The sequence below is a fragment of the Nelumbo nucifera genome, chromosome 1, assembly GCF_055504915.1.
Source record: "Nelumbo nucifera cultivar China Antique chromosome 1, China Antique-T2T, whole genome shotgun sequence".
NCBI classification, from domain to species: Eukaryota; Viridiplantae; Streptophyta; class Magnoliopsida; order Proteales; family Nelumbonaceae; genus Nelumbo; species Nelumbo nucifera.
The window spans coordinates 168,005,359-168,022,781 of record NC_142649.1 but is presented as its reverse complement, the minus strand read 5'-3'; positions in this window follow the sequence as shown (position 1 = coordinate 168,022,781).

Sequence of the window (17,423 nt, the reverse complement as noted above, 5' to 3'; positions counted from 1 at the left end):
TTGGGCGTCGGACTGAGTAGGTCGCTTAGTTGAGCTGCGAGAGAGAGAGAGAGAGAGAGAGAGATCAGAGTGTCTGAGTTGCTTGACCCAGGGTGGGCACTCTAATGCTTAAGTCAGCGAAGAGAACTAGAGAGTTGTGAATGCTAAACTGCACTTACCTTTTCTGAGGAAGGGGACGCCTTTATATAGGCAAGCTGTTGTGAGGCTCATGAAGCGCGTCCAAGTTTCACGCTTGAAGGTGGACTACGCGTAAGCGGGTAATGCTTATCCAATCATGCTCAAAGTGGGTGGGGTGATAAACAGCTCTTCAGATGTAGTGTCGTGATCCCGGGGAAATTGGAGACGTTAACACGCTTAAGGAAGAGATCACTCGGCACGCCAGGTAAATCACTAACTGGGGCCAGGGCAATTTGGTGGAAGTAGGTCGCATCTTACACCGACTAGAGGTTCGGACTAAACTATTCGCAGTTCGGCCCAACAAGGTGGTGGGTCGCTGATACAATTGTGAAATTTCCAAAGTAGTCTGCTTACGTAATGCCGACCAGCTGTTCTACGAAGCCACTAATAAAGTTTTTCCGCTTTTCAAGTTGCAAATTTTTTACTTATAGAAAAGTACGAATACACCCAATACAGAATTCTGAATTCCAACCCCCCCTACTACTAACCCTCTCCTCGTGAATTTAGCATCAATTCAGGTCAGGATGCATGAGGCTATAAAATTCTGATTTGGGCTGATTGGTCATTCTCCCTTTTACTTATTGGTTGCATTCGATGGGAATGGGATTAAATGAATTCAGAAGGGTTGATGTGTTTCATTGGACTTGGGGTTGGGTGTGATTTACGTAGGTAGAACACATGTATCATCATGTCATTGATCAATAACATGGGCAGACTCGCACGAGCCCAATGACGACAAGACAACCCATGTAGAGATTTAAATGCAATTGTAGTGTGGTTAAGGGAACGTAGCATTTTGGCCTCTTGGGGTTTGAGAATTTATTTTTTATTTTTTATTTTATTTTAAAAAGGCTTTTCTTTCCTTTATAATAATGATTGATTTCTAGGACTTCGTGACAAACAGAACTCGTGACTTTATCACTATTTTTGTTTTGTTTCAAATTTGACAACTCTCCAAAGAAAGAAAAAGAAAAAAAAAAACACCTAGTTTTCGTTTTTTTTTTTTTTTTTTTTTGAGGTAGACCTAGTTTTGGCTTGTCTACAAATTTAACGTTGCAATTTGAAAAGCCTAATTAATGGAAAATGTTAAGTGTTGTATGGTTGAAAATTCTAGATCGTGATGCCCCCACATGTCCACCAATATGGGCCAACGCCACCTCCGTTTGTCCATACAAATGCCCAAATTATGTCGAAAGGCTAGCAGAAAAGCACACCCAACAAACATACCGCAATTGGAAAACCTAACCTTGATCGAACTTCTTCTGTATTCAAATTTTAACTTTTATAAAGGCCACCAATAGAAGATAGTGTCTACTTTTCAATAATTTAGTCACTCCTATTGGGTTTAAGTAAGTGTGGAGCTTATAATTGTACGTCCTTGGCCCTACCCACTGACTACTAAATGAAACTAGATCCAACTTTGATCTACTAATATTCATTCGAGGCTCAGGCTCGGATTGAATTCGAATATATTGTTAATAAAATTAATGAGCCAATAAAATGCACAATATCCTACAAAAATATATATATATTTTCCCTAAAGCTGTCTGTTTTTGGTTTGATGAAGAATAATTTAGAAATAGCCAAATAGGAAGTTGAGTGAGATTTCATAAATTATGTTGTGAAGTTCCTTAGAGCTTTCTTCAACTTTGTTTATCTTTTATTTTGTATCAAACCAAACATGGCCTACAATCATATATCTTGTTTCTGCCGCATGGAAGTATGATGTGGCCAGTCCAAACCATCTATTAAATAAGGGACCTAGTTAAGTCATGTTCAGGAGGCAGGAGCCAACAGGCCCAACACCACAATTTGCCAACACCGGTTAACGGACTAAGCCAATCGGGATGAACACATTGGAAGAGCTATTATGAAGAGAGCATTAGGAGATAAACATGGGGCCTTTTGGGCCCCCAACCAGAGATTCCTAGCTCATCTAAGCTTCGCAAAACGACCCATTTAGAAAATCAGTACCCCCTTAGTCACTACTCACTAATCGATTAAACAATTACAAACTCGGTTTACTTGTTAAACGAATTTGTTTATTTATCTATTTACTTTTTCGGTGAGCACAAGGATTTATTTGTGATATTTGTATTTGGGAATGCCTCAGGTCTAAGTTCTATCCACGGTCATGGTCTAAGGCCCTAATAATGGGTAGTCGAAAGATGATGTCCACCATTGGAATATTGAATATTGGATGGATCCCACAAAAGAGGATCTATATCAAAATCAGCATATGATAAGATGGCTTAACTATTTTACAATACAAATTTTCTCTTACCTTGCTAATATTTCTACCTAAAATACTCTTTTAGGATCAAGGTTAAAGACGTCATCTAAAATAATTTAAAAGACATTTTTCTTGATATATATATATATATATATATATATATATATATATATATATATATATATATATCTTAACGCAATTTCATTCATAAATGCTCAGGTTACAATGTAACAGCAATAAAGGGAAACCAATAACTGTAAAAACAATCTAAACAAGAGTAAAACAGGTAACCAAGAGCATCGAAAAAAAAAAAACAATTCGAGAAATCTTTGCAAACGGTGCGAATTCAAGAAACGCCAAAAGATTGGTTAGATGACTCCAACAGAGATGAATCCAACAAGTGTAGCTCCCTATTATGTGGGACCTAACCAACAAAGCATAGCCTTAAAGAAAACGAGAGCCATGGCACCCCCAATCCATGGCAAAAAAAAAAAACATGCAATCAGCGCAAATGTGGATGCCGACCAAGAGCTTCTCCTACAAACAAACACGTTTGTTATGCCCAAGTTGCTTGAAATCCACATAGCAAACTGTAACCCGCCAAACAACCAAGGAATGGGCCCCATAACAAAAGCAAGAAATCTACGTAGGACTTTGTAATTGTAGGGGCACAAAACACTCCCTAACTACCCAAGTCGTTTTACAACCGAAACAGTTGGAGCATGGACATTGTCGGAGAAAACCTGAAGGTCGCCTGAAATGGTGGCTAGGAAACGAAGCATCATGTGCAGAGAACAATTCCAAAAATACCTTAGTCCAACACATTGAAAGCAAAAACACTGGAGAGAAAGCAACACCAACCTTTATGTTCAACAACAAGAGTAAAGAACCACATGATAAGCTCAAAAACCGGCCGGAAGTGACACCAAACGAGAAGCAAACGGAATTCCCTTGAAGGCTCAATTTGGAAAGAATACAAATACAAATATGTACAATACAAATACATAAAAAATAATACAAAATATAAGGTTTTATATTCTACATATTTGTACTTGTACTCCTTCCAAAATAAGCACAAGTAAACTTAATTAAAAGGGCAAAACCAATCTTCAAAGAAAATCATATCTAAGACCATCCCCAAATTAACGTTGAAGTGTTCAAAGGAAAAATAAATAAAGTCCCACGGCAGACCCAGACCCCAAAAAGTGCGCCTCACACAAGCAACCAATACCAAACAGCCGGGGAAAAACGAACAGAGATTGAACAATGTTGGTGAGGAGTAGAACCAGAGATCTGAAATCTTCTCCACGGGCCTGGATCAAAACCGTGAACATACCCAAAACTGTCGCAGGAATCCCTCCAATCAATGCCAGATAACAATAGAACTGCAAAGAATCTCACGTTCAAAGAAGTGAGAGAAACCCACATCTATAGATGTGAAGTTAAAAGACATTGTTGAGGCCCTTGAGAGTAATATCATGCGTGGTTTTTAAAAACGAACCGGTTAAGGGTCCGGTTACTGGTTCGAACGATTTGACCGTTCAATCTGAATGACTGGCCCATTCTGACAAAAAATTAAAAAAAATTTAAAAATTTGGAAAATGGTCAAAACTTTCAAATGGTTCGAATGATTAACCAGCCGATTCAACGGTTTACTGATCAAAATCAACAGTTTTGAAGGAAAACGGAACCGGTCAGGTCCCGATTTTTCCAATCCGACCGTCCAATCCGATCCGGCTTTGAAAACGGTGATATCATGTATGCTTGGCGAATAAATCAAGGAATTGCATAAAGAATTGTTTGCAGCCATTCTTCTTATGTAAATGTTTAAGATTTGGCACATCAAAAGTTAAAAAAGGCTCATCAGGATTAAAAAATGATAATGTGTTGATTCACCGACCACTACTCTTCTATAATAAATGTTGGAAATCCATTCGTCATTTCTGTTCTTGATTTTAAAAAAATAAAAATATATATTTTTTAAAATTTTTAAAAAATAAATATCTAATTTAAATTAATAATTCTTAAGTTTTCAAAATGTGTGAAAAAGAATACAATTGAAAGATTGCAACACGGGTTAGGTTGGTAAATTTGAACCCTATAGGGTTGAGTGGATTGGCATAGGTTTGATTCAACCTCAACCTGACTTCCCATACTTCCGCTCAAACCCAACTCAATAGTATGTAGTAGTTTCTGAACCTGCCCCGGTCTAGAGGGTTCAACTCATTACCAAGCCAATCGTCCCATATTCTTTCAATTGTATTTTTGTGATATCTTTTGAATACTCAAAGAACCATTGATTTAAGTTGTGGAAGTCGGTTTATGGGTTCCAAGGTATTGCTTCTTAGGGCTGTTCACGGGTCGGATTGGGTCAGTTTAATGAAATTTTTCCAATCGACCCGACCTGGTCGAGTTACCTAAAATTGAAATCGAAATTGACCCTGTGTTAAGCAAAATCGACCTGGTCGGTTTGAGTCGGGTTGCGTCGGTTTGGGTCGGTTTCGGCTCTAAGTTCAACCATGCTTGAGAGTTAAATTGTATTAGAGATTGTGCTTGAGTTGAGGGGCTAATGGGGGCGAACCAAGTTAGAATAGAAGTTATCAAGAAAATAGAAAGTCAAACTGTATTAGAGAAAGAAGACTGAAATTTATATTTAAGAAACCTTCTTGTCTAAGTAAAAAAGGACACCTAATTATAATTGTAATTGGTTGCTTATTTGGTGTAAAAGACCATAAAAACTAGGATCCTTTGATTCTTTTATTTAAACTTTTCCAAAAAAATTCCTTGTCTAGTTGTCTTACAATACTTGCCATTAATGTCATTCCTAACTAGAAGACTAGAAATTAAGTTATGTTGTAACTAGGATAAAGACAACTTAGTTAAGTAGGAACTAAGTAGGTTGTAACTACTAACTAGGAACTAACTACTAACTACTAAGTCGGTTTGGTTCGGGTCGGTTTCGGTTTTTACACATGAGAACCGAAACCGACCCGAACCATCGATTTATAATTTTTTACAACCCGAAACCGACCGGTATTGAAGAAAACCCAGCCAACTCGGGTTGGGTCAGTCTGGGTTGGTTGGTTTGGTCGGGTTGGGTCTTCTTATGAACAACCCTATTGCTTCTCCAAAGTAAAAGAAATGAAACCAAAAACAAATAGTGAAATAAATCATACACTTTAAGGTTAGGATTTGATGGAGGACCAGCTCAACAACCGGCAGCAGTCCATGCCTCTCACGCCTAAAGAGTCCTTATGTGATCCAACAAGCCCAGGATAATGTCGACAGCTCACATATCCAACCTGCATTGGATGATGGTGGCTATCGGACGGTGGACGCCAAGTCCAATTCCTAGTTGTTTTAGTTGTTTTACTTTCCTAGTTATTTTATAAGACTACCAGTATGTATTATAAATACTTATGTTCTGAGTTTAATGAGACACACAAGAATTTCTTTATTCTCTTCTCTCTCTTCTAAGGCTCTATGCATAGTTATTTTCGTGAGGCTTCAAGTCCGAAGCCGATTCGATCGTCCAGGTGCTTGTATAGTTAACCCGGTCGAGTGCGTCACACTGCGTCAGGTGGTATCAGAGCGGGAGTTTGCCCAGTCAGATGGCCAATCAAGACGGTAGCAGTCGCAACCAACTCCGTGACGGAGATCAGGGGTTACAAGCTGTTTGGAGAGCAATCGAAGAGCAGCGTACAGCCACTCGTAACATTGAGCAACAGTTGGCAGAGATCGCTGGACAACTACGGACTTTGTTATGATAGGATGTTCCAAGGAATAGGGATCACGCATTGCACCAAGCCGGAGGAGACGACCATGGTAGGCCAATCATCGATCCTATACCCAGGAACCCTATTCTTGATGATGATAGCGACGACGAGCTAAAATTCGGCGTTGCTCCAGTTATTCCCGGTGATGGCAGAACCGGTAGGAATTGGCGAAATCCCGGCAATTTTAATCACCGTCGGAATAATGATGAATTTAAACTCAAGGTGGATATTCCTACTTTTAGTGGAGATCTAGATATAGAGGGCCTTCTAGATTGGATCACCGAGGTCGACCGTTTCTTCGAGTACATGGAGATCCCGGAAGAAAGAATGGTGAAATTAGTAGCTTTTCGATTGAAGGAAGGAGCATCTATCTGGTGGGAACGAATGAGGGAGACTCGGATCAGAGAAGGAAGAGGTCCAGTTCGAACATGGAGGCGTATGAAGCAATTAATAAGAGGTAAGTTTTTAACTCCTGATTATGACCAGTATATGTTTGAGTCATATCAACGATGTGCGTAGGGAACAAGAAGCATGAACGAGTACACCTCAGAATTTCTAAGATTGGTTGAACGGAACCAGTTATCAGAAAGTGACAATCAACAGGTAGACTGTTATCTGAGTGGTCTGAAACCTGCTATCTGAGACAAGATTGGCGTCCAGATGGTCATGAGTGTGCAGGAAGCAAGGAACTTAGCCCTGAAGGCTGAGTTAATGTTCCAACAGAGGACCCGAGCCGATAACTATCGACGGTATAGTGGGAGTGACAACAGGCCGGCAACAGTCGACAAGGGCAAGACAACCCAAGGAGCACAACCCTCCCACCTATCGGATGTAGCTAACACCAGTAAGGCCGCCACGGGAGGAAACACTCGAGGTAATACTACAAACCCTCCTAAAGCCATTAATCCCTATGCAAAACCTGCTCCTTTTAAGTGCTTGAAGTGCAATGAAGTGGGGCATAGGTCTAGTGACTGTCCTAGAAAAAAGGCAGTTAACATGGTGGAAAGGGATAAGGAAGAAGTGTGTGACGATGAAGTATATTGTGGACCCGATGGGGAGGACGAAGAAGGTACCTATGAACATGAAGAATACACATGTGTAGTGAGGAAGCTAATGCTATCTCAGAGAAGAAAAGATACCACACAACGACACTGGCTGTTTCGCACCAGGTGTACTGTACAAGGTAAGCTATTTGAATTAATTATTGATAGTGGCAGTCAGGAAAATATTATCTGCAGGGATGTGGTACAGAAACTGCAACTACTTCCTGAGAGACACCCCAACCCTTACACGATTGGGTGGATCAAGGAAGTCGGGGGCGTACGTGTGGAGGAACGCTGCAAGGTTCCATTCTCTATTAGTAAGTACACTGATGAGGTTTATTGTGATATTGTGGATATGGATGCTTGCCATATTTTGCTTGGTAGGCCTTGGCAGTTTGATGCAGATGCCAAGGACCTAGGTAGGAAGAACACATACCAGCTCGAGAAAGAGGGTGTGCACTATACACTATTACCCATGGTAGAAAAGAACCAACCCAAGGCTTCAAAGGCAGAAGAAAGAAATTTTCTTACCATAACCCATCGTCACTCTGAGTTTGTAAGAGAATGTAAGGATACCCGCGAGGTCCACTTGCTGATGGTAAAGGGAGAAAGCGTGAGTGAATCAGTGGGGAGAACAAAATACCAATGGAATTGCAGGGATTGCTCGACGAGTTTCATGATGTAGTTCCTGACGAGTTACCTAATGAGCTTCCACCCATGCGAGATATCCAGCATCACATTGATTTTGTTCCTAGTGCTAGCCTACCTAATCTGCCACACTACAGGATGAACCCTAAAGAGAACGAGATTTTACGGGAGAAGGTAAAAGAATTGTTAAGAAAGGGTCATATCCAGGTCAGCATGAGTACATGTGCAGTACCAGCATTATTAACACCTAAGAAAGATGGGAGTTGGAGGATGTGTGTTGACAACAGAGCAATCAACAAAATCACTATTGGCTACAAGTTTCCCATTCCCAGGCTGGATGACATGCTCGATCAACTTGATGGGGCTATGGTCCTTTCCAAAATCGATCTCAAGAGTGGTTACCATCATATCAGAATCCGTCCCGGAGATGAATGGAAGATAGCTTTCAAGACTATAGATGGATTGTTCGAATGGTTAGTCATGCCTTTCATTGTGTTTGATGAATCAGGTACTAAGCCCTTTCATTGGTAAATTTGTTGTGGTATATTTTGATGATATCTTGATTTACAGCAAATCTGTCGATGAGCACTTAGGACATATCCGAAAGGTATTGAGTGCATTAAGGGAGAACAAACCATATGCTAATCTAAAGAAGTGTACTTTTATGAGTGATAGTTTGTTGTTCTTGGGTTTCATAATAAGCAAGGACGGAATTAAGGTGGATGAGGAGAAAGTGCGAGCCATTAGGGAGTGGCCAACCCCAACAAACGTCACAGACGTAAGGCATTTTCATGGGTTAGCAACTTTCTATAGGCAGTTTTTCAAACACTTTAGTAGCATTGTAGCCCCTATCACTGAGTGTTTGAAAAAGGGTAAGTTTCAATGGGGAGAAGAACAAGAGAAAAGTTTTGCTCTCATCAAAGAGAAGTTGTGCACCGCTCCTATCTTAGCACTACCAAGCTTTGACAAATTATTTGAGGTTGAGTGTGATGCTAGTGGGGTCGGCATAGGGGCTGTGTTATCACAAGAAAAGAGACTAGTTGCCTTCTTCAGCGAAAAGCTATGCGAAGCCAGGAAGAAATGGTCCACTTATGATAACGAATTTTATGTTGTTGTAAGAGCATTAAAGACCTGGGAACACTATTTGATTGCTAAAGAATTTGTCCTCTACACCGACCATCAAGCTCTTAAGTATTTAAGTAAGCAGAAACAGTTGAGGAGTGATCTACATGCAAGGTGGTCTGCTTTTATTGATAAATTCTCATACAAAATTGTGTATAAGGCTGGGCAACAGAACACAATGGTCAATGCTTTGAACAGGCGTGTGGCTCTCATCAAGACTCTTAGTATCGAAATTGTGGGCTTTGAATATTTGAAAGATATGTACGCCCAGGATGAAAACTTCAAGTAGGTTTGGGAAAAGTGTATGAATCGGCAACCAGCGGGTGATTTTTACGTACATGATGGATTTCTTATGAAGGGGGACCAACTATGCATTCCTTGCATCTCCCTCCACGAGAAAGTCATTAGGGATTTGCATGGACACGGCTTAGCAAAGACACCTTGGGAGGGACAAGATGATTGAGGTTGTCAAGGGGCGATACTACTGGCCTAAATTGAGAAGAGATGTGACCACTATCGTGAGTAGGTGCTACATATGTCAGACGACTAAGGGTTAAACCCAGAATACTGGCCTCTACATGTCTTTACCTGTTCCTACTACGATTTGGGAAGACTTGTTTATGGATTTCGTGCTAGGCTTACCGAAGACTCCAAGAAACATGGACTCCGTCTTTGTGGTGGTTGACCGGTTCTCCAAGATGGCACATTTCCTCCCATACCAGAAGACCGCGGATGCAACAGCGACAGCCAAACTATTCTTCAGGGAGATTGTCCATTTACATGGGGTGCCTAAGACCATCACGTCAGATCGAGATACGAGGTTCTTAAGTCACTTCTGGATGACCTTGTGGAGGCTATTTGACTCATCCTTGAATTTCAGGAGTACAGCTCATCCGCAGACTGATGGACAGACAGAAGTAGTAAATCAAACTCTAGGTAACCTGATCCGGAGCATTTGCAGAGAAAGGCCGAAGCAGTGGAACTTTGCCATAGTGCAAGCAGAGTTTGCCTACAACAACGCAGTTCATAGCTCTACAGGTAGATCCCCATTTTCTATTATTTATATGAAGGTACCTAACCATGCGTTGGACTTGGTAAAGCTACCCAGGGTACCAGGCCTTAGTACTTCAGTAGAGCAATTAGCAGGACAGGTCCAGTCAGTACAGGAGGAAGTACAGCAGAAACTTCAGAGGACCAATGCAAAATATAAGCTTGCAGCTGACAGGCATCGCAGGTTTTAGGTGTTTGACGTCGGTGATGAAGTCATGGTGTTCTTAAGGAAGGAACGCATACCCGTTGGGAAGCATAGCAAGTTATAGCCGCGGAAATACGGCCCATACAAGATCCTTAAGAAGATCAATGACAATGCTTACGTAGTGGACTTACCAGATCACATGGGTATTTCCAAAACCTTTAATGTTGTTGATCTTCATTGTTATTTATCGGATGCGACACTTGCATATTCCGATCATGACTCAGGGTCGAGTTCTTTCCAAGTGGGGGAGAATGATGGAGGACCAGCTCAATAACCGGCGGCAATCCACGCCTAGAGAGTCCTTACGTGATCCAACAAGCCCAGGATAATGTCAACAGCTCACATATCCAACCTGCATTGGATGATGGTGGCTATCGGACGGTGGACGCCAAGTCCAATTCCTAGTTGTTTTAGTTGTTTTACTTTCCTAGTTATTCTATAAGACTACTAGTATGTATTATAAATAGTTCTGTTCTGAGTTTAATGAGACACACAAGAATTTCTTTATTCTCTTCTCTCTCTTCTAAGGCTCTATGCCCAGTTCTTTTCGTGAGGCTTCAAGTCCAAAGCCAATTCGATCGTTCGGGTGCTTGTATAGTTAACCGGTCGAGTGCGTCGCGCTGCGTCAGGATTAGAAGTTATACCAAATTACAAGAATGTTCTTTATATGTGTAAGGGTATTATGACCCGATGGACAGGGATTTGCCAAACCTGAACTCGATTTAGGTTAAATAATCAAAACTCTAACTTAACCCTATCTCTGATTTGGATTAAAACAAATACAGAAAGAAATCATAAACTTTAAAGTTAGGGATTAAGAGTCATACCAAACTACGAGAGTACCCTTTACGTGTATAGGGGTATTATGACCTGATGGGCCACGTTTACCAAATCTCACCCAATTTGGGTTAAATAATCAAAATTTTAACCTGAACTTAGGGGTGGCTACAAGCCGAGCTCTTCATGAGCTACTCGAGCTCGGCTCATGAAAAGCTTGGCTCAGCTTGGTTTCAATCGAGCTTCGAGTCGAGCTCGAGTTCAATTTACAGGCTCGTTTATTAATCGAGCCGAACTCGAGCCTAATAAAGCTTGGCTTGTGAGGCTCGCGAGCCGGTACGAATAGGTACATACGTACATACATACATACGTACATACATACATACGTACATACATACATACGTACATACATACATACATACATACATACATACATACATACATACATACATACATACATACATACATACATACATACATACATACATACATACGTATGAATGTATAATAATAATAATAATAATTTAGAAAATGATATATTTATATATAATAATAACTAATTATTATAATTCTTAATTTTTAAATATCAAATAAAAAATATTTTTTTATATATAATTTTTTTATTTTTATAAGACATTTTTCTCAAGCCGAGCTCGGCTTACGAGTTTTTGACTTGAGAAAAGCTCGAACTAAGCTCGAGCCTTATACTATCTTGGCGAACCGACTTGAATAACTAGCTATTCGGCTCGGCTCTATTCGAATTGACTCCTAACTGAACCTACACCCTGATAAGACCGATACTAACTTGACCATCCAAAAGTGATCAAGTGGAATTTACCATTTAACTTGACCTATTGACATCCCCGTACAAGATTAACCACTTTGACCAGAGTCTCAATTTGAATTGTGGTCAAACATAATTCAAAGATTTAATACTTAATAGAAATGACATAAGGCTCTTTCTACTTCAGGTCCCGACTAATTATTTATTAAAGTTACTGACGAGTGACGAGAAGAGAGTGTGGATTAATTTGCCTCAGCGTTGGCTTCTGGATTGAATTCGTATGTTCTATTTGACAGTAATATTTTGTTATTGCCTTACCTATTAAGAAAATTAAGGATAGAAATTTATTTTAAGGCTAAAATTCAACCGATTACATATTTTATATTTATATGTAGTAAGAATGCAAATGGATCCAATGATCCGTTTAATTCGTACATTCATTTAGCAATAAATGGATCGAATTGAATAGAAATAATTAGATAAAATTTAAATATTATTTAATATGTTATAAGTTGATGTTAATTTTATTTACGCGTATAGGATTGGCTCTTGTCGAAATTTGAAGGTACCCGGCCCAAAACTTGAGCCAACTAAAATTGCGCCTCTAATTTTAGGTATCCATTGGATATTGGATCAATCATGAACTGGTAAATACAAAACTATTGTTGATTATATTTTTACGCTGACCTCCAACCTGATCATATTTTCAACGATAATTGTTTCCACTTGGTTTAGAGATGTCCAACAAAAAACTATAATCTTTATCTTGGTTTTTGTTTCTATTAATAGAACTGCTCATATAATATAGCTCAAAGACTTAAGTCTGGAAATTCTGGGGTTGTCCCCTTCTCATCTCCTCCTCCTTGGCTTTTGTTTCTTTTCTTTTAGGACTTCTCTTCAATGCTTCATTATTGATATGCATTATTTATCTTTTAAAAATTTAAATGAACAAAAATATATACTTTCTTTTGGGTTTATCATATATATAGAGAGAAAACGGATGCTCTCTCCGTGCAGCAAATGGAATCTACTCGCGTGAGAACATCCGTTTTCTATTAATTATTAATTACTGTTATTATATAATTAGTGATTATTCCTTATTGTAATTACTGATTATTCCAGTAATTAATGGATAATTAATGGAATCTACTGATTATTACAGTAATTTAATAAATATATAATTAGTGATTATAATTAATAATTACTGTTATTATAAATATTGTTAATAAATAGACATTTACTTTAATTTTACTTTAAATTAAAATTATAAATATTGTTATTAATAAATTTAGTAATTATTGTTATATTAAAAATAATTAAAAATGTTATTAAAATTATTGTTATTGATTATTTAATAAAATACTATAATTACTGACTATTACTGATAAATACTGTTAATTTAATTTAATTTTGGTAATTATTAATTTAATGAATATTGTTAATAAATCCTATTTATAAATTTAATATTTATTGTTATATTAAAAATAACTAAATAATATTATTAAAACTATCATTAATGATTATTTAATTAAATAGTATAATTACTTACTATTATTGACAAATGTTGTTAATAACGTTCTGACAATCGACGGTTCGACCATCCGGTTCGAACGGATGCCCCATTCTGACAACAAAAATTACAAGCAAAAAATTATGGAACCGTTCTGGCCACCAGTTTTCGGGTCGACAGTTCGATCATCCAGATTGAATGGACGGTCTGTTATGACAACAAAAATTATAGGCAAAAAATTTAGTTTGTGAGGTTCATTAAGTAGTATCATGTGTTATGTCATTCGAGCGTATGACTCATACGACTCGAAAACAGAACCGTTCTGCCCACTGGTTTTTCAGTTGGCGATTCGACCATTTGGTTCAAATGGATGGCCCGTTTTGACAACAAAAAATTATAAGCCAAAAATTACAAAACCATTCTGGCCACCAGTTTTCGGGTCGATGGTTCGACCATTTGGTTCGAACGAGTGATCCATTCTAACAACAAAAATTACAGGCAAAAAATTGAGTGTGTAAGGTCCATTAAGCAGCATCATACGCGTTATGTCATTCGAGCATGTGACTCATACGACCCAAAAATGAAGCCGTTTTGGCCACCAGTTTTCGGGTTGACGGTTTGACCATCCGGTTCGAACGGACAACCCGTTCTGACAACAAAAATTAGAAAAATAAAAAAATGGCCAAAAACCATCGAACAAGTCAACGGGTTAATGATTCGACCACTCGGGTCAATGGATCATTGATCAATTCAACGGTTTTTGGCCAGGGACTAGGATTGGGGTAAAACGGAATTGATTGCTTAGACGGCTCCCAATTAAAAAAATAAAAACACAGACGACCCGTTCTAACAAAAAAAATTACAAACAAAAAATTGAGTGTGTGAGGTCCATTAAGCATTACCATATGTGTTATGTCATTCGAGCTTATGATTCATACAACTTAAAAATGGAACCGTTCTGGCCACCAGTTTTCGGGTTGACAGTTTGATTGTTCAGTTTGAGCAAATGGCCCGTTCTGACAATAAAAATTAAAAAAATAAGAAAACAACCAAAAACCATTGAACGGGTCAACGGTTTGATTGCCTGGGTCAATGGGTCGTTGACCAATTCAATGATTTTTTGCCAGGGACCGAGATTAGGATAAAATGAAACCGGTTGCCTGGATGGTTCCCAATTAAAAAAAAACGGCCAAAAATCATTAAACAAGTCAATAAATCGACGATTTAACCGTTCGGATCAATGAATCATTAACCGACTCAACAGTTTTTGGTCAAGAACTGAATCAATGGGTCAACGATTCCATTTCAGGGCCCCTCCGCTAGTATTATTTTAATTTAGCTGCCAACTAAGAGATGGCAAACTGGTTCGAATCTTGCTAGTTGCTACCATAAAAAAAAGTACATGTAAACAATGGGCTTTTTCTTGCTAAGGAGACAAACTAGCTAATCATCTAGTAGTAGTACACATGAGCCGACAACCTTCTTTGCGTCAGCAATAATATTTGCCTATTTGGATCGTAGGAGATCTCTGTTCTGTTGTGTTACCCGCAAAGACTTGGTAGTTTAAGCTTCGGCCGACCTGTGCTCCATAAGTCATAATAAGGTAGGAGTTCATTTATAATTAGGAGTGAGCATTTGGTTTATTTGATTAAAAATTGAATTAAATAAATTGAAATTTTAAAAATTAAAATTAAAAAATAAAAATCGAGTCAAAAGTGAATACAAGAAAATTAAAATAATCGGAACTGAATTTTTTAGTTTGATTTTCGGTTATTTTGGTTAAAACTGAATTTCATTACATACATAAAATATTGTATATTATAATGTATAATACATACATACATACATACATACATACATACATACATACATACATACATACATACATACATACATACATACATACATACATACATACATATATATATATATATATATATATATATATATATAATATATATATATATATTATGAAACTGAATTTCATTATAATATATTTATATATAATAAATTTATAGCATATTATATATTATACTATATATTACATATTATATAATGAATTCTGGTTAATTTGGTTATTTTGGTTAACTGAATTTTTAATTCTAAAAACTAAAACCGAAAATCAAAATTTTCAAAAACCGAATTAATCAAACCGAAAATACTGAAACCAAACTTTTCGGTTCAGTTTTCTGATTTTAACCAAATAATGCTCACCCTATCTATAATAAGGAATTAATAGGAACCTGTGCAATGGATGGGCTGATGTTAAGTAGAATTTTTATACTACTTAATTATAGAATTAAAAAAACTTTTAATGACTAATGATTACTTTTCAAATAAGATAATTTATTTTATTTTTTTCCTTTAATTCAATTATAAGGTTTAATGGAAAAAAAATAGGTGTGGGTCCTAAGAACCCAATAAAAGTTAAATGACCTAGCCTCCCTTCAGTTTCCCTCGTGTATTGTGTACACCCTCTTTACCCTAATCCCTATGAGCAAATCCTAAACAATAAACAAAAAAGCTGCCAATATACCACTCAATACAACTTCGAAACAAGACTCCTACAACCCACCTAGATATTGTAGAGAATCTAAGGATAATGTTTTATTTTTCCACATTCTATATGATTTGAAGATCTTGTCCATCTTCACTTCTCCAGCTTAGCAGTGGCAATGGGGAAGGGGGTATTTTAGAAATAGGGCTATGGAAATTTGGAGGTATTTTGGAAATTGGATTATAGCAATTTGGGGTATTTTAGAAATGGAATTATGGGATGCTAGGGTTTTAGGAATTTGGAGGAAACTTATGGACCCAATCTTATTGGACCAGTTTTGGTTCCAGGATCTTGTACTTTTTCATTGTTTGTGTTTTATCTTTTTTAAATATTTATTATTCAATTATGGCATCATGAGTTTCTTTAAAAGTTGGATTATTGACCCACCATCTAGACATTTAGATAAGAAAATAACCTTGCTTTTGGATCATTTTTAAATTATAAATCACCTACATTATATAAAAAAATTACTTATCACATTTAGTTTTTGTTTGATATAATTAATATATAATTTTTTATATATTCTTTTTATTATTTTCACTTTTTTATCTTTTAAATATTCATCATTTAACTATCATATCATTGATTAATCCATTTGACCTAAAACACTAACCCACAACCCAAAAAGGAGAATAGTTTGATTTCTATGTTGACACTAAATTTGTATTACATTTCCATCATTGATAAAATTACTTCTTATGTATAATATTTATTTTTGTTCAACATAATGAATGTATAATATTAGAGATGTACCCAATATTTATTTTAATGAATATATAACTTTATATATGTGCCCAAATTTTTTCTATTTTTTATTTTTTGTGATTCTTTATATTTTATATTTTAAAAAAATTATTATTTGACTATGATATCATTTCATTTCTAGGTTGATTTTAAATTTGGCATTCCATTTTCATATTTAATAAAATTACTTCTTACATTTCATATGTATTTTTATTTAATATAATGAATATACAATATAAGAGATATGTCTAACTCTTTTTATTTTTTGTATTATATATTTTATTTATTATAATTTTTATTATTTAATTATGACAATATTTATTAAAACCAATTGACCCTAAATGGTTTAATTGCATTACCCACCATTGGGAGGGAAGAAAATAGTTTTGTTTTCAAAATATTTATTGTATACTATTAAAATTAATTTTATGGATTTAATGAGAGAATATACCTCAATATGAGATTTAATGAGAGATAATAGGATAATAGTTTTATTTCTAATTGGTTTTAAATTTTACATTCCATTTCCATCATTAATAAAAATATTTCTTATTTATCATACTTATTATTGTTTGATATGTTGAATATATGACGTTAAAAATGTTTCCATTTTTTTTTAATTTTTATTATTTAATTGTGGCAACATCGATTGACCCATTTGACCCAAAATGGTTTAATTTCTTATCACTGTCTAGATGAAAAAACTATTTTTTCTAGGTAGATTTTAAAAGTATGTTCTTATGTTATTGGAATTATTAATTTATTATATATAGATTTAATTAATAGAATTTAATGAT